The sequence below is a fragment of the Aethalodelphis obliquidens genome, unplaced genomic scaffold (assembly GCF_003676395.1).
Source record: "Aethalodelphis obliquidens isolate GAN/ISIS:26980383/991018 unplaced genomic scaffold, ASM367639v1 scaffold46, whole genome shotgun sequence".
Lineage (NCBI taxonomy): Eukaryota > Metazoa > Chordata > Mammalia > Artiodactyla > Delphinidae > Aethalodelphis > Aethalodelphis obliquidens.
In genome coordinates, this window is record NW_020837990.1 from 14,436,398 (window position 1) to 14,459,120 (window position 22,723).

Sequence of the window (22,723 nt, forward strand, 5' to 3'; positions counted from 1 at the left end):
AGGTCAGATGTGATAAATATGGTCAAGAAAATAGTGGAAAAGGGAAAGACAACAGATGAATAACTAGATACTTAAACTGAGAATAGGAATTTTGAAAAAAGAATTAAATAGACATTAAGTAATTAAAAGTTTACAATATATTAAATCAAAACTCCTTAAGTCAAAAACCAGACTGGACATGGTTGAAGGCGTGGTTAATGAATTCAAACACAGACATAGAAAAAACCACATCATAGCACAGAGGGAACTAGAATGGAAGAAATCGAAGAGAGCTTGAGAAACATGTGGGATATAGTCAAAAAGTCTAAGATGTGTGTAATTAGAGCCCCAGAAGGACAGAGAAGAGAAAATGGGGAGAAAGGTATATTTGAAGAGACAATGGACAACATTTTCTGTAAGCAATAAAAAATATTAGAGCTGACTTATCAACAAAAATGATGGAAGCCAAAGACAATAAAAAGACAGTTAAAGTAAGTGAAAAAGAACTGCTTACCTAGAATTTATAAATAGCAAAAAATCCTTTTAGAATAAAGGGAAAGTAAAAGCATTTTTAGGGTAAAAAGCTGAAATTTTATCACCAGAATATCTATTATTCAGACTGAACAAAAAATGATTCAAGGTGGAACTACAAAATTACTGAAAAAAATAAAGATTACTAGAATAATTAAACCTGTGAGTTGATATAAAAGAATGCTAACTATTTACAAGAAAAAAATAATGCCTTCTGGGTTTATAACATATGTAGAAATTATGATAACAATATCACAAACTCTGAAAGCAAAGAAAGGGAGTTAATTTTTCTTTAACTGTTTGAGCAATGGTAAAAGTAATAAGAAGGTAGACTGCAGTAAATCAGTGATGTATTCTGTAATTTCTAGAATAACCATTAAAATAATTATACAGGAATATAAAACTAAGGTTTGATAGAGGAGAAATAATGAATAAGACGTACTTGATTGATCCAAAAGAAAAGGCAAGAACACAGGAAAACATGGAAAATTTTAAGAAAATTTTTCTAAAAATTTGGTACACTTAAATCCAAATGTCAGTATTTACACTGAAGTTTAATTACACATATCAGTTGGTTGTCTATTGAAAAAAATGTATAACATCTACAATTAAAGACAAAGTGAGAAATATGTTTATAAATATTATACATAGTAATAAGGATTGAGCTTAACCTCTAAACATAAACAACTAGAAAACAATTATTTTCAGACATTAATCAGGCAATGCAGAACTGTGAATGAGAGAAAGGAAATACATAAAATGAATCTTTTGATTACCTTGGATTTCTGCATTGAGGAAGTTTCTGGACCATGGCACAGGGAGGGAGAACATAACTAGAAACTGATTTGTTTGTTTGTTTATTTGTTTCCTTAATAATATTGGTTTTTGAATGTCAAACCAGCCTTGCATTCCTAGGATAAAACTTGTTTGGTTACAATGAATTATCATATATATATGTATATTCCTTCTTAAAGAAACAGCTTTTGGTTTTATTGGCTTTCTCTATTTTTTTTTTCCTTTGTGCAGTGTGTCTTTTTTTATTTCATTGATTTTATCTCAACTTTTATTATTTTTCATTTTCTATTTAGTTTTAATTGGCTTTTATTTTTCTAGGTTCTTAAAGTTTATAGTATACATCTCTAACATATTGAAGTTTGTTTAAATGATAATATGCCACATTCATTACAGAGTAAAATCCTTACAATAGTTATACTTCTAAATCTTTCCTTCCAGCCTATGTGCTATTTATTTGACACATTTAATTTTTATACATACTATAAATCCCACACTATGCTCATTGTTGTTATTTTAGTCAATTATCTTTTAAAGATATATAAACAAAATAATTGTGTATATTTCTTAGTAGTTATTATTTCCAGTGTTCTTTATTTCTTTATACAGATTTATAATTCCACTTGGTATAATTTTCCTTCTGTCTGAAGGACTTCCTTTAACATTACTTGTGGTGTAGTTCTGTCAGTGATGAATTTTTTTCTACTTTCTTATGTCTGGAAAATTCTTTATGTCACTCTCACTTCTGAATAATATTTTTGCTGGTTAAAGAATTCTTTTAGTCTTTCAGATTTTTTCAAATCAATTTTTTTCACTCAGTATTTTAAAGATATTGCTCCACTGTCTTCTTGTTTACATTATTTGCAGTGAGAAATGTGCTGTCATCTTAATCTTTGCTCCTTAGTACATAATGTCTTTTTTTTTCCTAGGGCTGCTTTTAAGATATTTTTCTTTATTATTAGTTTTTAGCAATTTGATTATGATGTGTTTTGGTGTAGATTTTTTTTCAAGATTATATCAATCAGTTTTATTTTATTTATTTTAAATATTCCTGTTCCCTGTTTTTGGAATTATTGGGCCTGTGGATTTATAGTTTTCAACAAGTTTGTAAAACTTTTAGCTATTCTATATATTTTTTCAAATATTTTTTCTATCCCCCACCTTTCCCCTATTCTTTGGGACTCCACTTACCTATATGTTAGGTCAACTGAAGTTGTTCTACAGGTCACCAATGTACTGTTTGATTAGAAACCTTTTTTGTTCACTCTTGTTTTATTTAGGATAGCTTCTCTTGATATGTCTTCAAGTTCACTAATATTTTCTTCTGCAGTGTAAAATCTGCATTTTTAAAATCTCTGACTTTGTAGTTTTCATCTACAAAAGTTTTATTTAGGTTCTATAATCTCTCTTTACTTAAATTTTCAAATATATGCAATAAAGTTATTCCATAACGTCCTTGTCTGCTAAGTCTAAACTCTGTGTCACTGCTCGGTTAGTTTCACTGAATTGATTATTTTCATTGAGAATCTTATTTCCTGCTTCTTTGTGTAACCGTCAATTTTTATTGGAGGACAAACATTGTGGATTTTAGCTTCTTACATGGTGGATATTTTTGTATTCCTATAAATATTCTTGAGATTTGTTCTGAAATGCAGCTAAGTTACTTTAAACAATTTGATCCTTTCATATCTTTTTAAGATTTATTAAGAAGAACCATAGAATTTCTCAGACCAGGACTAACTGTTTTCCACTCTTGAGGCAGGACCCTTCTGTGCATTCTATACCATGCCCCATGAGTCATAAAGATTTCCAGTCTGGCTGTGGTAATAGGCACTAGTCCTAGCCATATGTGAGCACTGGACACAGTTATTCCTATTCCTTTCAGGTAGTTCTTTCCCCAGTCACAGATTGTTTTTCACAGGTATGCATAAATAAGTGCTTTACTGAATACTTGAAGGGGACTTTCTGTAGATCTCTAGGTATCTCTGATTTCTGATATGCTGTCCTATGAATTCTAACCATCTTGGCCTTTCTGGACTTTCAGCTTCATTTTGCCAACACAGGGAGTTTTCCAGGTTCTTCCTGATTTCCCCTTCTTGACGCTGCAGCCTGGAAATTCTTTCAAGGCATTAAGATGAGGCAATTATAGGTCTCACCTCATATGTTTCCCATCTCACAGGGATCACTATCCTTTATTGTCTGATGTCCAGTGTCTTCAAACCATTGTGTGATTTGTATTGTCCATATTTTTGGTTTATTCAAGAGGGTATTTATGGTCCCTCTATTTTGGATGTAAATGGAAGTCCTCTCTTTGTTAGATTTTCTATTACCACAATGCCTAGTGCTGCGCTGATTAAATGTTTATTAAATGAAAGAGTTTATAATGAAAGCAGTGTTTTTTTATTTCCAATGTCAACAGTATGAGATATTTCACTAAGAAGGGACTATTGGAACTAAAAATACTATTAATTTGCAGAATAAGACCCAAGAGCTAAGAATTACTTATACTAGTTGGTGCAATATTCAGATCTCATTAGGTAGGGGAACTTCATAGAGACTTGCAAAGAATATTTCTGTATGCAAGATGGGGAGACAACCTTTTACTCCTCTGAGGGAAATTTTTATGGGAAAGTGAGATGCATTAGTCTTGCTTTTCCTCCCTGTTTCATGCTAATAGCAGTTATACATCTCAAAAAAAAGGAAGCAGAGCTGAATGAATTTTCCCAGGATCTAGAGCACAAAAAGTATAAAAGATAGCAAAATAGGATTAGGCTTTATTTATTTTCTGTACCATATTCTTCAGATACATGAAAGTCAGCCTATAAGAAGTACCAACTCTCTTTAATGATATCTCTTCTCTCAACCCTAGCAGCCTTTTCTAACTATGTAAGGTGCCACTTTCAACGTGTTAAAATATAAAAGATATGTGAAATTTTATGTATTTATATAACCTGAATTAAAATTATGGTCTAATATTCTAATAAATCTTTCTTTTCATAAGGTTCTGAGGTCAGTAGGTATGTTAATTTTGACTAAACTCAACCTTACACAGTGAAGTTTCAGCAAGCCTTGTTATGAGCTGGGAAGCAGGTCTGGAACCATGTCCTGCATTTTGGTAGTAATAAGTATAGTGTTTACTTAGTTAGACCCTATAGGGACTTTGGCCTCATATTGCTAGAGAAATAATTAATGCTAATATGTGTAAAAAGATTCCAAGTTTTACTTGTTACTTTTCTATATCTGGTCTCATACTTTGAGGAAGAAAGACATTTTATTACAACTCTTTGGCTTTGAGCAAATAATAGAAAAAGTTGTTTTAGAATGTGTTGGGAGAATGGTCAGTTACATGCCCACGGCAGGGCAAAACAGCTGTTACTTATTTTTTTTAATAAAATTCTGTAAGCCTCTAGCTTCGAAAGATCTTGGGGTTTTACGTCTCTGGAAGGCTTATGGTACCACAGTATGACTGTCTCGGGACTTGTAGTTAGTCCAGTCATAATTCTCTTAAATTGTCAGTTACCTTTCTGGTTTGCTATTACAGACTCAGCTGAAAACAGCTTGCTGGTTTGACTGAACCATCAGACTTTAAGCTGTTCATTTCTTCTTTTGTGTTTTTTTTTTTTTTTTTTTTTTTTTTTTGTGGTATGCGGGCCTCTCACTGTTGTGGCCTCTCCCGTTGCGGAGCACAGGCTCCGGACGCGCAGGCTCAGCGACCATGGCTCACGGGCCCAGCCGCTCTGCAGCATGTCGGATCCTCCCAGACCAGGGCACGAACCCGTGTCCCCTGCATCGGCAGGCGGACTCTCAACCACTGCGCCACCAGGGAAGCCCTAAGATGTTCATTTCTTATACCTTCCATAGGTCTTCCAGGAAACCCAGAGGCATTGTTCAGAGAAACAAGTTAACTGGCAACATAAAATTAGTCATTCTTTCTTTGGAATGATCTTCCATTAAAGGAGATCCCACCTTCTGACCACAGAATCTTCTGAGAATTGATCATAAAAATGCTCAAGGAGAATAGTCTCAGAGTAGTGATGGGAATTTTTGGATAAAGAAAAAATGTTGACAGTTGTTGAGCTTATTCCTTTCTTGGGGTTCTAGATACAACTGCAAAGCTTTTCTCAATTCATTAGTTGTATAAATATTTGTTGAGTACTTTCTATGTGGCAAAAACTTTACTTGGTGCTGGTGATCATGGCAGCAACACAGACCTCGTCCCTGCCTTTATTAAGCTTACAATTTAATGGGAGTGATAGATAGTTTTTAAAAATTAATCAATTCCAGTTGTGACAAGTATTGTGAAGGAGAGTTGTAGGGTGCTGTGTAGTCTGTAAAAGGGGGAACCAACACACTCTGGTAGGGACTGGAGTGGGTGGGTGGTCACAGTCTCTCTGAAGAAATGCCATTTTGGTTGAATATTGTACAATGAGTAGGAGTCAGCCATATGACAAAGACTGAGGTCTTCCTTCCTTTCCCTCCAGTGCTGCTGGCAGAAGTTGTCTGAAAAACACTGGTTGCCATTAAACTATGAAAGGAGTTTCATGTACAAGGAAAGGATGGGGCCTGAGAATCCGATGCCATGGCCAGCCTCATTAGTTGAGTGCAAGCCTAAGGCTAAGCTCCATACTAAGCAAGAGAAGCCGGGAACAAAGGGATATATGAATTAGCTGTGTACTCAGCACAAAAGTGGAGGTCATATAAGTTTTCCCATTAATAATAACAACAAAGTATAAAGCAGATAAAATTATCTTCATTTGATCTGTGAGAGAAGTAAAGCATAGAGAGTTAAAGCCCTTGCTTCATATTCACAGATAGTGAGATAGGATTCAAACCCAGATCTCTGGTTATTCCATGTTGCCTTCCAAGACTGCAAAGGAAATAGGCTATCACGTTAGGTCCTGGATGTGATTGATTTAGTTAAAACCCTTAAAAGAGCATGATAGTCAAACATTGTGTATTTATTTATTGTGTTTCCTTCACTAGACTGAAAGTTCTATCAGGGTAGGATCATGGCTTCCTTTGTTCACTGTTCTTTACCCAGTGCCTTGAACATTGTATGGCAAGTAGTAGACATTCCATAAATATTTTTGTGTAAGTAGATTTAAGGACAAATAAGACAGTCTAGAAGTGGAGAAATATCTGTAAACAAGTAACTGAGATATAAGGTAGAAGATGATAAGACTGGTAAGAGAAATTCATCTATAGCATTCTGGGAGTTCAGAAAAGAGAGGCACCTCTCTGACTGGAGGAATCAGGACATTCTTCCTGGCATGTGACTCAGTCTTGAGAATGAGTAAGACTTAGGAGAATACAGATGGGAACAAGAGTGCACAACACTGTTATGCACAACAAAGAGATAGGATGAAAAGAGATAGGATGATCAAGCATAAAAAGACTGGGAATCTAAGATCAAACATAGAGAGCAGCAGAAATTTAGTTTGACTGAAATACAGCATAGTATGAAAGAATGTTCTGGAAGTTTATACTGAAAAAGCCCCAGACTCTAAGGAACCTAGAGTCTGGCTGGGAAGAGATATAACTGTGAATTCACATAGCAAAGGAGAAGATGAGATAGGAGTTGTTCTAAGTATCCGTTGCAGCATAACACACCACCCCAAAACTTAGTCTTACAACAACATTGATGATTTATTTAGCTCCTGAATCTGCAATTTTAGCAGGGTTTAGCAGAGAAAGTCTGTTTTATGGACATTAGCCAGTAGAGTGGTTCAAGAGTGGGAGGGAGGGGTTGGAATCAATTAACAGTGATTCATTTACATGTCTTAGGAGGTTGATGTGAGCTCATAACTGGGACCCCAATTCCTCCTCTGGGGCTGTCGGTGGAAATGCTTACCTATGACCTCTCCATGTGCCTTAGGCTTCCTCACAACATGGTGGCTGAGTTTCAAATGCAAGCATCCAAAGAGGACCAGGTGGAAGGCATATTGCCATTTTACAACTTAGCCTCAGAAGTCACATAGTGTCACGTTGCTTGTAGTTACAGTCTCACTCAGAATCAAAGGGAGGACACAAGACCCTACTTCTCAATGGGAGGAGGGTCAACATCACTTTGTAAGCAGAGCATCTGGGACGGAATATATTGGTTCAGCCATATTTGGAAAATACAATTTAAAGGTGTGCAAATCTGCTGGTATTAAGGGGTAAATGGAGGTACAAAAATATTTGCCCTTGCCTCAGAGGAATATACAATAGAATGTATTGGTGGCAGGGAATGGGATGGATGTATGTGTGTGTTGGGTGGGGAGAAAGCCATGCATACAATACCAGTAGGAATCCATAAGTAGGAAGTGCTGGTTCAGGTCTGAACTGGTCATGCTCTTGAGAGAAAGAATTCACTTGTGTTTACTTACTGAACTTGCACAAACAAGCCTGCATATGTAAGACACTCAATCCAAGATTTAGTGAAAAATAAAATCTGTTGTGGAAACAAAGAAGGCATAGATCTGTATCAGTCAAGTTTTAAGAACACTTTGGGCGAGTGCTACTTGCTATTCAGTAGACCAGATTAGTTCTGCCAAACTTTTGGAATGCCAGGCCGACATCCCTAACCTCACCTGTACTCCAGAGTCAGACAGAAGGTGCAGCAAAACCCTTCCATTAGTTGCTTATATAGGTGCTCAAATATCTGAGCACAACTGTTTTCAAATATTTCCCCTGTAGCTTCAAATCCTGCATGATACGTGACTATTTTCCTGTGATAAAATCCAGTCCTACGTATGTGAAATTCATAACCCTACCTAGGTTACTTAGTTCCCTTAATGTCCATATTATCCCTAAAGTTCTTTTTCTCTCTCTCATGCTCTCTCTTAACTCATTCTAATGTAAGTGGAGCTGACAGCCAGAGGAATCAGAAGAATCCTCTCAGGTCTGGTAGAAATCAAACTAATGAAAGGAAAAAGCAAATGAATGAGCATGTGTGTCAGGTGTGGACAGAACTGGGGCAAAGGTGCATATGAAGGTGAGCAGGAGACCAAGGGAGACTGTGTTGTTAAGAGAAGTCTGTGGGGAGAAGAAATCTCTGAGCTTAACATGAAGTGTCCAGTTCCTTGACAGCCTGAGTCCCTGCACTGGAGCAGATTTAAAACAAGTGTATGAGAAAAATCCCAGCCTTGTGGGTGGATACACACTTGGCTCACCACAGAGATCAGGTGGGCTCACCTTCTATTCAGGCCTTGTTTTTGTTATTGTCCTCAGCTTTCACCCAATAATTGAAGCCTCTCTCCTGGCTGGATGGTTTGGTTCAGGTGGCTGTACTCAGCTGGCACCACCAACTTAGCTGCTCTCTAGGAGCTTACCCTACAATATACAAGCATCACAGGAATCACTAGTCCTCCCACCTGAGACTGGCCTCTACACAATGATCTCTTTATTCTCTTTGCACATGACCCCTTCTTGACCTTATGCCTGAAACTCAAGATTCTGCCTTTAGTGTCTCCTCACAACATGGTTCCTGAATCCTCTCTTCTGTGGTCACTGGCCACCTCACTCCTACGGCCCTGGGTATAACCATTTGCATTCCCTCACTTTATCTCATGGGAACATGGCAGGAGAGAAGGGAACCAGAAGAAAATATGATTCCTGTCCCCAGTAGAGGTGGAAATGAACTGCATATGCAAAGGAAAGTAATGTTTTGCATTGCCTTTTGACTCCACATATGTTCTTGATTAGATAATATCATAAATCCTTCCAGTAAGAGGCAGTATCTGCACACTATTCCACTGTTAAAGGCATAAATTAGGAGTTATGTACCAATCTGGCCTCTGGCCTCCTAGCTGAACTCCCCATCTCTAGTCTCCTTATTCCAATCCTTCCCCACAATGTTTCCAGAATGACCTGCCCACAATAGAGATCTCACATTATTCACCTTGTTCAGACATTTGAATGGATCTCAACAGCCCTCAGAATAAGCTCCAGAGCACTAAATGGAGCTAAAATGTCTTTCATAACCTGGCCTCTGGTACTATGTCAACCTTAACTATTGCTGACAACCATGTATTCTCTGTTTCTTCTCTGTGTCTATATATGCAAGTCTATGTTATGTACTTCTTGTATTAGAGCCATTATAAAGCTAAATCATAATATACTATTTAGTTGTCTTAGTACTAGATGAAGTAAGTCCCCTGAAGATAAGGACTCTGCCAAGTTCTTGTTCACCATAGTATACCAGCTCTAAGAACAGCACTTGCACATAAGGAGGGTCTCAACAACACATTGTTGCTAAATGGATGGATGACTTAGACACTGCAAAGTCAAACCTTATATGGAGATTAAGTATGGTTTAAATATTCTAATATACATTGGAGATATGTATAGGTGTTAAGTTGACAAGGGGTGGTCTTCTGATAGCTATTTTATCTGTCAACTTGACTGGGCTAAGGGATGCCTAGATAGCTGGTAAAACATTTCTGGGTATGTCTGTGAGGGTGTTTCTGGATGAGATTAGCATTTGATTCAGTAGACTGAGTGAAGAAACCTGTCTTCATCATTTGGGCTGTTATCATTCAACCCACTGGGGGCCTGAATGGAATAAAAGTTTGAAGGAAAGGTGAATTCTCTCACTCCTTGAGCTGAGATGTCTATCTTCTCTTGCCCTCAGACATGAATATAGGCATTCCTGATTCTCAGTTTGGTCTTGGGCTGAGAGTTGCACCATTAACTTTCCCTGGTTCTTGAGCCCTCAGACTCAAACTGAATTATATCAGTCTTTTCTGCTTCCCTAGTTTTCAGACAGCAGATTGTGGGACTTCTAAGCCTCCATAGCTGCATGAGCCAATTCCAATAATAAATCTCCTCTTATATCTATCTATGTATCCTAGTGGTTCTGCTTCTCCCAAGATCTTAATACACTAATCATCTCTCCCACAGCCAATAACGTCAGACACCAAAAAGATAGATTCCAAGGCAGACTCAAGACTCAAACCCAGGTGTATCTTACAACAAATCTCATCACTTAACCCCAATCTGTGAGAGGAGACACAGGAGGTTGTGCCTAACTACCAGTGTTCATGTGTTCCTTGGTCTTTGTAATTTGGGAAATATCATCTCTGTTTCTGCAGCATAGTCTTCCAAAGCCAATCCTACTCCAGTACAAACATATTTTGAGTTTAGTGTCATAATTAGGAAGGCTGACAAAAAGAAGTTAGGATAGAACAAGTCAAAATACTGGTGGCTTAAAATAGAGAGTTTATGTCTCTCTTACACAGTGATCTTTATGCAGGAAGGTCAGGACTGACATGGAGGCCATATGATATCAGGGACTCAGGCTTCTAGTAGAGATTTGCTATCATCAACATGCAGCTTCCACCATTGATCTAAGATGACTTCATGGTTCCCACCTTTATCCCAGAGAGTGGAAAGGAGGAAAAAGAAGTGGACGACACAACTGGTAGTTGTAAACATCACTTCTCTTCATAATCCATTAGTCAGAATTTAGTCACATGGCTACATGTAGCCGAAAGGGAAGCTGAAAATGCAAATGTCAAGCAAAACCCTGAGGTTCTATTACTAATAGACAGGGAGGGTAGATATGGGGAGATCACATGCTATCTCTGCCACAGACAATAAAATTAATGAATATTAAATTTGACCAAGCATGGATGTGTCTTAAAGGTTCAGAAGAGGGTGAGCATTGATAAGACAAGGACAGTAAATTTATCTATTCATTTTCTCACACAGGTTAAGACTGGTCACCATTGGAACCAGGCTGTTTTTATCTCAGAACTTCAGTCTTCCATGTTACTTTTTATATTAATTTTTTTAATTTAAAATTTAAAATATCAAAATGTATAAATTTATGTATATATTTCAGTTGAAGGAAGTGTTAGATATTTATACAATAACAGTTTTTGGCAAATACCTACCACATATGTGGTAACATACAATCAAACACATAGGCAATCATTTATTTAGTAATAATAGCAACATATATGTGTTTATACATACACACAGCAATGTATATATATATATATTATATGTAATTATATATTAATACTTATGATATATTAATATATTAATTTTTATTTTACTATGGAAATTGCAAATATAAGGTAATATAAGAATCTAATATATTTGCAGATGTAGAAACTGGGGCTACCACATTATTGAAAATAAAAGCTTCACAACATTTATAATTTTTTCTCAGGATATAGAATTAATTATATCTGAAATGTAAAACATTTCACAATCTTTTCTTTATATTTTATCCCATTTCACATTACTTCAGCTGAAGAGGAAAGAATTTTCAAAGAGTGTATTGCATGGATGTGTTCTCATTCTAAAGAATTTAGCCTATATGACTCTGGTTATAGAAACCTAAGAAGTTAAGAATAGAGGAAAAAAAGATGAAAATCTAAGCAGAGTGGACTTCTAAATCTATATCTATGCAACCAGACGTTTAAAAAATAACATTTTCTAAATTAGGGCAGATATGAAAAAGTCACAGCATGCAAAGGTCCTTGATGTGCCATGCATTCTTTAATTCTTTAATTAGACATACCTCTAACACTAGACTAAGAGGCACCAGTACCTCAACCATGCCCACATCAGGCATTAGTAATCAACCACTGCACTGCACAGTCTGCTTCTAGCCAGACACTTTCAGCTGGTGAGAATTAATATGTAAAATGACATCTATTTGTCATCTGCCTTTTCATGCAAGCCTTTAGTCTAAACTCACTTAACGGATACATTAGTATACTGGAGTTGTAGAGATAAACAGTTATTTCCCTCAGGAGGAAACTAGGAACAAGGGTAAATATAACACAGTTTGATAAGATGATTAGAGATGAGCATGGGAGACTATGGGAACCCAGAGGAAAGCAGAGGGGAGGGCAGAAGTGACACAGGGAAGATTTCATGGAAGAGGAAGCCATTAAGCTCATATACTCAGGATAACAATTTCTGACACAGAAACCCAAGTCATGTGTGTCATTGTTTTCTCTGACCCACTCTACACAGTGAATTTGACAGTGATGGTTGTGCATTATTGCCCAGCCTGAGACACTTTCTCTTGCAGCTATGAATGAATCACTATGCCTGAGAGAACCTCCACAATCAAACTGACCTCCAGCACTACTGAGGGCAGAGAATTTCCATGGGAATCAAGTGATAATGACACAAATTTTGAAAGCTCAGCAAAATAATCATCTTGAAAAATTTCTCTCTTACACAAAGTGGAAACAAAACTTAGTGTGCAGGGTTGGATATTTCCTGGGTCAAAGCAACCACACTATGATGAGTTCATTCCTGTCCCCACCTCATAAAATGACATGGGGCTTATGGGCTCATAAAATAAATGATGAACATCTGGTCTGGCTCCAGAGGGAGAGAAAAGATCCAGCTACCTCCGACTTCAATGACTGCAGTGATCAGGAACTATTCTCTGGCCCAGAGCTTCCTGGGAAGCTACTGAAGCATTTAGGATAGGGGAGGAAGTGGAATGGAGAGGGGAAAGAAACCTACATGATAATTCATAGTGGCAGTAAGGCTTAAAATAATATTAAATCCTTCAAATAATGTAAAGAGCAATTTCCTATGGATGCTCTATCAAAAGGCAAAAAGAAAAAAATTTCCACATGAATAGTTTATTACACTTAATCTCCCTAAAATCATTTCCCTTCAATCCCATTGTGGCCGCAGGGGAAGACATTGGGGTCTGGCTCCAGACCTTGGCAGGGTTGGCCTAACTTACATGAAGGAGCCACTTACTAGAACCAAAGCAATTAGAGTCTATTAAAAAGCAATGCCTCGGGCTTCCCTGGTGGCGCGGTGGTTGAGAGTCTGCCTGCCGATGCAGGGGACACGGGTTCGTGCCCCGTTCCAGGAAGATCCCACATGCCACAGAGCGGCTGGGCGCGTGAGCCATGGCCGCTGAGCCTGCGCGTCCGGAGCCTGTGCTCCGCAGCGGGAGAGGCCGCAGCAGTGAGAGGCCTGCGTACCGCAAAAAAAAAAAAAAAAAAAAAAGAAGCAATGCCTCTGAAGGGGAACTTCGAGATGGTGGAGAAGTAAGACGTGGAGATAAGCCTCCTCCCCACAAATACATCAGAAATACATCTACATGTGGGACAACTCCTACAGAACACCTACTAGACACTGGCAGAAGACCTTACACTTCCCAAAAGGCAAGAAACTCCCCACTTACCTGGGTGGGCAAAAGAAAAAATAGAGACAAAGAATAGGGACGGGACCTGCACCTCTGGGAAGGAGCTGTGAAGGAGGAAAAGTTTCCACACGCTAGGAAGCCCCTTCACTGGTGGAAACGGGGTGTGTGTGTGTGGGCGGGGGGAAGCTTCAGAGCGAGCCATGGAGGAGAGCACAGCAACAGGGGTGCAGAGGGCAAAGTGGAGAGATTCCCGCACAGAGGATCGGTGCCAGCACTTACCAGCCTGAGAGGCTTGTCTGCTCACCCGCCAGGACGGGTGGGGGTAGGAGCTGGGGCTCAAGTTTTGGAGATCAGATCCCAGGTAGAGGACTAGGGTTGGCTGCGTGAACACAGCTATAAGGGGGCTAGTGCACCACAGTTAACCAGGAGGAAGTTCAGGAAAAAGTCTGGAACTGCCTAAGAGTCAAGAGAGCATGGTTTCGGGGTGCACAAGGAGAGGAGATTCAGAACACCACCTAAACAGCTTCAGAGACGGGTGCGAGCCACGGCTACCAACACAGACACCAGAGATGGGCATGAAACGTTAAGGATGCTACTGCATCCAACAAGAAACCTGTGTGCAAACACAGGTCACTACCCACACCTCCTCTCCCGGGAGCCTGTGTAACCTGTCACTGCCAGAGTCCCATGATCCAGGGACAACTTCCCCAGGAGAACACACTGTGTGCCCCAGGCTGTTGCAATGTCATGCCAGCCTCTGCTGCCACAGACTCGGCCCCCCGCATCCCATACCCCTCCCTCCCTTAGGCCTCAGTGAGTCAGAGCCTCCGAAATAGCTGCTCCTTTAACTCCCTCCTGTCTGGGCAAAGAACAGATGCCAGAGGGAAACCTACATGCAGAGACTGGGCCAAATCCAAAGCTGAATCACAGCAGCTGTGCGAACAAAGAAGAGAAAGGGAAATTTCTCTGTGCTGCCTCAGAAGCAGTGGATTAAATCTCCACAATCAACTTGATGTACCCTGCCTCTGTGAAATACCTGAATACACAATGAATCATCCCAAAATTGAGGTGGTGGACTTTGCGAGCAACTGTAGACTTGAGGTTTGCTGTATGTGAGTGACTAATTTCTGATTGTTATGTTTATCTTAGGATAGTTTTTAACACTTTTTATCATTGGTGGATTTGTTTATTGGTTTGGTTGCTGTTTTTTTTTCTTTTTTTGCTTATTTTTTTTATATTTTAATAATTTTTAAAATTTTCTATCTTAATAAATTTTTATTTTATTTTATTTCCTTTGTTTTCTCCCTTTTCTTCTGAGCCATATGGCTGACAGGGTGTGGGTGTTCCAGCTGGTAGTCAGGCCAGAGCATCTAAGGTGGGAGAGCTGAATTCAGGACATTGGACCATCAGAGACCTCCAGGCCACACCTAATATCAAATGGTGAAAGCTCTCCCAGAGAAGTCCATCTCAATGCTATGACTCAGCTTCACTCAATGACCAGCAAACTCCAGTTCTGGAAACCTCATGCCAAACAACGAGCAAGATAGGAGCACAAACCCATCCAATAGCAGAAAGGCTGCCTAAAACCATAATAAGTTCACAGACACCCCAAACACAACAGTGGCTGTGGTCCTACCCACCAGAAACACAAGATGCAGCCTCATCCACCAGAACACAGGCACCATTCCCCTCCACCAGAAAGGCTACACAAACCACTGAACCAACCTCACCCACTGTGGGCAGACACTAAAAACAACGGGAACTACCAACATGCAGCCTGCAAAATGGAGACCCCAAATGCAGTAAGGTAAGCAAAATCAGAAGACAGAGAAATACACAGCAGATGAAGGAGCAAAGTAAAAACCCACCACACCAAACAAATGAAGAGGAAATAGGCAGTCTACCTGGAAAGGAATTCAGAGTTATGACAGTAAAGATGATCCAAAATCTTGGAAATAGAATGGAGAAAGTACAAGAAACATTTAGCAAGGACCTAGAAGAACTAAAGAGCAAACAAACAATGATGAACAACACAATAAATGAAATTAAAAACTCTCTAGAAGGAATCAATAGCAGAATAACTGAGGCAGAAGAAAGAATAAGTGACATGGAAGATAAAATAGTGGAAATAACTACCACAGAGCAGAATAAAGAAAAAAGAATGAAAAGAATTGACGACAGTCTCAGAGACCTCTGAGACAACATTAAATGCACCAACATTCAAATTATAGGGGTCCCAGGAAAAGAAGAGGAAAAGAAAAGGACTGAGAAAATATTTGAAGAGATTACAGTTGAAAACTTCCCTAACATGGGAAAGGAAATAGGCAATCAAGTCCAGGAAGAGCAGAGAGTCCCATACAGGTTAAACACAAGGAGAAACACTTCAAGACACATATTAATCAAACTATCAAAAATTAAATACTAAGAAAAAATATTAAAAGCAGCAAGGGAAAAACAAGAAAAAACATACAAGGGAATCTCCATAAAGTTAACAGCTGATCTTTCAGCAGAAACTCTGCAAGCCATAAGGGAGTGGCAGCATATATTTAAAGTGATGAAAGGGAAAAAACTACAACCAAGATTACTCTACCCAGCAAGGATCTCAGATTTGATGGAGAAATTAAAACCTTTACAGACAAGCAAAAACTGAGAGAGTTCAGCACCACCAAACCAGCTTTACAACAAATGCTAAAGGAACTTCTCTAGGCAAGAAACACAAGAGAAGGAAAAAACCTACAATAACAAACCCAAAACAATTAAGAAATTGGGAATAAGAACATACATATCAGTAATTACTTAAATGTAAATGGATTAAATGCTCCAACCAAAAGACATAGACTAGCTGAATGGATATAGAAACAAGACCTGTATATATGCTGTCTACAATAGACCCAGTTGAGACCTAGGGACACATACAGACTGAAAGTGAGGGGATGGAAAAAGATATTCCATGCAAATGGATATCACAAGAAAGCTGGAGTAGCAATTCTCATATCAGACAAAATAGACTTTAAAATAAAGACTATTACAAGAGACAAAGAGGAACACTACATAATGATCAAGGGATCAATCCAAGAAGAAGATAGAACAATTGAAAATATTTATACACCCAACATACAAGCACCTCAATACATAAGGCAAATGCTAACAGCCATAAAAGGGGAAAACGACAGTAACACAATAATAGTAGGGAACTTTAACACCCCACCTTCACCACTGGACAGATCATCCAAATATAGAAATAAATAAAGAAACACAAGCTTTAAATGAAACAAACAAGATGGACTTAATTGATATTTATAGGAAATTCCATTCAAAAACAGCAGAATACACTTTCTTCTCAAGTGCTCATGGAATATTCTCCAGGATAGATCATATCTTGGGTCACAAATCAAGCCTTGGTAAATTTCAGAAAATTGAAATTTTATCAATTATCTTTTCCTACCACAATGCTCTGAGACTAGATATCAGTTACAGGATAAAATCTATAAAAAATGCGAACACATGGAGGATAAACAATACACAAGTAACTAACGAAGACATCACTGAAGAAATCAAAGAGGAAACCAAAATATACCTAGAAACAAATGAAAATGAAAACAGAATGGTCCAAACCTATGGGATACGGCAAAAACAGTTCTAAGGGGGGAGTTTATAGCAATACAATCCTACCTCAAGAAACAAGAAGCATCTTAAATAAACAACCCAACCTCACACCTAAAGCAATTAGAGAAAGAACAAAAAAACCCCAAAGTTAGCAGAAGGAAAGAAATCATAAAGACCAGATCAGAAATAAATGAAGGAAACAATGGCAAAGATTAATAAAGCTAAAAGACGGTTCTCTGAGAAGATAAACAAAATTAATAAACCATTAGCCAGACTCATCAATAAAAAAAGGGAAACAGCTCAAATCAACAGAATTAGAAATGAAAAACAAGTAACATATGACACTGCAGAATTACAAAATTTCAGGAGAGATTACTACAAGCAACTCTATGCCAATAAAATGGACAACCTGGAAGAAATGGACAAATTCTGAAAAATGCACAACCTGCTGAGACTGAACCAGGAAGAAATAGAAAATATAAACAGACTAATCACAAGCACTGAAATTGAAACTGTGATTAAAAAACTTCAAACAAACAAAAGCCCAGGACCCGATGGCGTCACAGGCAAATTCTATTAAACATTTTCAGAAGAGATGGCACCTATCCTTCTCAAACTCTTCCAAAACACAGCACAGGGAGGAACACTCCCAAACTCATTCTATCAGGCCACCATCACCCTCGTACCAAAACCAGACAAAGATGTCACAAAAAAAGAAAACTACAGGCCAATATCACTGATGAACATAGATGTAAAAATCCTCAACAAAATATTAGGAAACAGAATCCAACAGCACACTAAAAGGATAATACACCACGATCAAGTGGGGTTTACCCCAGGAGTTGAAGGATTCATCAATATATGCAAATCAATCAATGTGATACACCATATTAACAAATTGAAGGAGAAAAACCATATGATCCTCTCAATAGATACAGAAAAAGCTTTCAACAAAATTCTACACCCATTTATGATAAAAACCCTCCAGAAAGTATGTGTAGAGGGAACTTACCCCAACATAATAAAGGCCATATATGGCAAACCCACAGCCAACATCATTCTCAATGGTGAAAAACTGAACCATTTCCACTAAGATAAGGAATAAGACAAGGCTGCCAACTCTCACCACTATTATTCCACACAATTTAGGAAGTTTTAGTCACAGCAATCAGAAAAGAAAAAGAAATAAATGGGATCCAAGTTGGAAAAGAAGACATAAAACTGTCACTGTTTGCAGATGACATGACACTATACATAGAAAATCCTAAAGATGCTACCAGAAAACTACTAGAGCTAATCAATGAATCTGGTAAAGTAGCATGATACAAAATTAATGCACAGAAATCTCTTGCATTCCTAAAAACTAACGATAAACAATCTGAAGGAGTAATTAAGGAAACACTCCCATTTACCATCACAACAAAAAGACAAAAATAATAAAATACATAGGAATGAACCTACCTAAGGAGACAAAAGACTTGTATGCAGAAAACTATAAGACACTGATGAAAGAAATTAAAGATGATACAAACAGATGGAGAGACATACCATGTTCTTGGATTGGAAGAATCAACATTGTGCAAATGACTATACTACCCAAAGCAATATATGGATTTAATGCAATCCCTACCAAACTACCAATGGCATTTTTCACAGAACTAGAACAAAAAATTTCACAATTTGTATGGAAATATAAAAGACCCCCAATAGCCAAAACAATCTTGAGAAAGACAAATGGAACTGGAGGAATCAAGTTCCCTGACTTCAGACAATTCTACAAAGCTACAGTCATCAAGACAGTATGGTACTGGCACAAAAACAGAAATATAGATCAATGTAACAGGATAGAAAGCCCAGAGATAAACCCAGGCACACATGGTAAACTTATCTTTGATAAAGCAAGGATATAAAATGGAGAAAAGACAGCCTCTTCAATAAGTGGTGCTGGGAAAACTGGACAGCTACATGTAAAAGAATGAAATTAGAACAGTCCCTAACACCATACACAAAAATAAACTCAAAGTGGATTAAAGACCTAAATATAAGGCCAGACACTATAAAACTCTTAGAGGAAAACATAGGCAGAACACTCTATGACATAAATCAAAGCAAGATCCATTTTGACACATCTCCTAGAGAAATAGAAATAAAAAGTAAAATAAACAAATGTGACCTAAGGAAACTTAAAAGCTTCCGCACAGTAAAAGAAACCATATAACCATATAACCCTCAGAATGGGAGAAATATTTGCAAATGAAGCAACTGACAAAGGATTAATCTCCAAAATTTATAAGCAGCTCACGCAGCTTAATATCAAAAAAAACAAACAAATCCAAAAATGGGTAGAAACCCTAAATAGACATTTCTCCAAAGAAGATATACAGATTGCCAACAAACACATGAAGAGATGCTCAACATCACTAATCATCAGAGAAATGCAAATCAAAACTACAATTAGATATCACCTCACACCAGTCAGAATGGCCATCATCAAAAAATCTAGAAACAATAAATGCTGGAAAGGATGTGGAGAAAAGGGAACCCTCTTGCACCACTGATGGGAATATGAATTGGTACAGCCACTATGGAGAACAGTATGGAAGTTCCTTAAAAATCTACAGATAGAACTACCATATGACCCAGCAATCCCATTACTGGGCATATACCCTGAGAAAACCATAATTCAAAAAGAGTCATGTACCACAATGATAATTGCAGTACTATTTTCAATAGCCAGGACGTGGGAGCAACGTAAGTGCCCATCAACAGATGAATGGATAAAGAAGATGTGGCACATATATACAATGGAATATTACTCAGCCATACAAAGAAACGAATTTGAGTTATTTGTAGTGAGGTGGATGGACCTAGAGTCTGTTATAGGGCGAAGTAAGTCAGAAAGAGAAAAACAAATACCATATGCTAACACATATATATGGAATCTAAAAGAAAATGGTTCTGAAGAACCTAGGGGCAGGACAGGAATAAATACGCAGTCGTAGGGAATGGACTTGAGGACACTGTGAGGGGAAAGGGTAAGCTGGGATGAAGTGAGAGAGTGTCATGGACATATATACACTACCAAGTGTAAAACAGATAGCTAGTGGGAAGCAGCCACATAGCCCAGGGAGTTCAGCTCGGTGCTTTGTGACCACCTAGAGAGTTGGGATAGGGAGGGTGGGAGGGAGATGCAAGAGGGAGGTGACATGGGGATATATGTATATGTATATATATGGCTGATTCACTTTGTTAGAAAGCAGAAACTAACACAACATTGTAAGGCAATTATAGTCCAATAAAGATGTTAAAAAACAAAACAAAACAATGTCCATGTCCTGGTATCCATTAATTCTTTAGGCTCCATAAGCACGTTTAGAAGAATAAACTTCTTAGATAGCTTTGTCAGAAGAGAGACCAGAAAGAAAGGGATGAGAACAGATGAATTAAAATGGTAGAAATTGGAAGAAAATAAGGACTCAGAGGAAGAGTCATTTGGAGGGATGTCAGATCAGAAAATGGCATTCAAATACAGGATCCTTCTCAGGGAGCATCGGGAGGGCTCTGCTCTCCAAAGCAGGGGTGACCCAGTTAGTCAGGGAGGTTGACCAAGTGAAGGTTTACCAAATTCAGACTCAAGTGGATACAAGTCTAGCCTTGGCCGCTTGAATACAGTACCTCAATACCAAGGAGACAGGCCAGGGAGTGCAAAAGAACAATGGAATCAGAGGTGAGAAAAGTTTCATCCCATCTCCTCTAGTTACTAGCCAAGTGGGCTGGAATGGCTGGGTCTGTTGCCTTTTCTGATCAGGAATTTCCTCATCGTGCTCTCTCTACCTTCTCCTCTGATCATAAGATTTCAGCGGCAGTGCACAGGAAAGACTTTTGTGTAAACTATAAAATGATGTGTGAGGAAGGCACTGACACTAATGTGATTATCCACTATTTCTACAAAAAGACACCTCAAATGTAGGATGATGGGTCAACAGTTTAATCTTCCTATACTCTATTCAAAGCAAAATCTGACATTTAATTTGAGATACACTTTTTCTTTCCTTGATGGAAAGAAAGGGGAAAAAATGAGGAGGATTGTTCTTTTGAAAGATTTGCCTGTACTCTTAACTAATTTGAAACCCCAGCTTCAAAAGCAGTGAATTGTTTTATTTAATCAGCAAGAAAACATATCCCGCAAAAGGCAGCTCCCTGAAGGGGAATCTGCTCAAACACCATTTCCATGGCTGCCGCTGTAACAATATTTTTTACTGAACTAAGCATTGCTAATTTTAGCCACGGATTATCTGGAAAGCAAGGAAGAAATAGTTGAAAGGCAATTTTTACCTGAGCCACACTGAGCCTCTGAGAACTTTTACTAAGAAAAAGATGCTGCTAGAAAAAGCAACTACGTAACTCCAATGCCTTGGGGACATTTGTCAACTGCTCTCCATCAGCCTGTGCAAGAAGGAGGGAGGTACCATTTTTCTAATTTAGGAAGAAATTGAAACTCGGTGGTGAAATGATTTGATTCAGATCATTACAGTTTATATAAGAAAGCAGTGTATCACCCCAGCAACCTTAATTTCCAGCCTGGCCTCTGGTCCCAGACCTTTCCGTTAATGGCATGACATTTGCTTAGAGAGCTAAGCTATTTTGGATGCTGGTTTCAGTAAGCTGCCTCATGAAGGGACTTGAAAAAAAGAGATCTGCATTAAATGGACTGGAAGTAATATCTGCAACAGGTTACTTTGATTTTGAACAAGAAAGTAAGGTAAACAATAGTAATAGATAGACTCTGTCCCATTCATGAAGAGTCCGAGATTGCTTAAATAAGTGACCTTAAATTACCTGCAAAGGAGTCATAGAGAGGCAGATACATTCCTTATGATCTTAGCTGCTGTATCCTCCACAAGCAACAAATCCTCCAGGCAACAATGAATATTTTTCAGACTGCATTTGGAGGTGTCTAGCTCCAGGTGTGGGATACAGAAGTAGTTCTTGTGTGATCTCTGAATGAGGAGGAATGGGGCCTAGATAGCCAAGTCAGGTCCCAGTGGGTACTGACCAGCTGCTTTTACAGAAAGTGAAGGCAAAAGTGTAGGGATTGCTCTTGTCACCTAGTAGAAATCCTTGGTGGGTTTCCAGGCCCAGGTTCCCCCAGGCTCACTCCTCTGGGGTTGGTGGCTGCAACTCTGAGGGTTAGATGTAGTCAGGGAAGGACTTTGGAAATCTCAGAATGCTCTGTTGTTTTCCTTCACTGAATACTTCTTTCAGATCCTCATTCATACTAAGGAATAGAGAACTAATAAAAACAGTATTAACCTGCAGGGAATTTGTTTTTCTCACTAATCTAAGCCAGAAGCTAAAGAGAACTATTGGCAATCAGAGTAGCATGGAAGAAAACTTTTTGAAAAGTTTTCTAAGACATTGGCTGACTTCTGCACCAGTAAACTTGGCAGGCTACTGGGGGAGATGGGCAAAACGAGACAGTCAAAACCTGCCCTCCCCCAGGGTTCTCTCATGATCCAGGGAAATTGATTCCTATGGGATTCCACAAGATCACTCGAGTAGAACTAGACTCCATAAAGCAAGCCTGTGGAATATTCAAATATAATGTCTAGGCTGGCCTTGTCCCTGAATTGATTTATTCCCAGCATGCAAGGGGTCCCCAAGCTTTTTTCTTGTCCCTGGGTGCCATGTGATGAC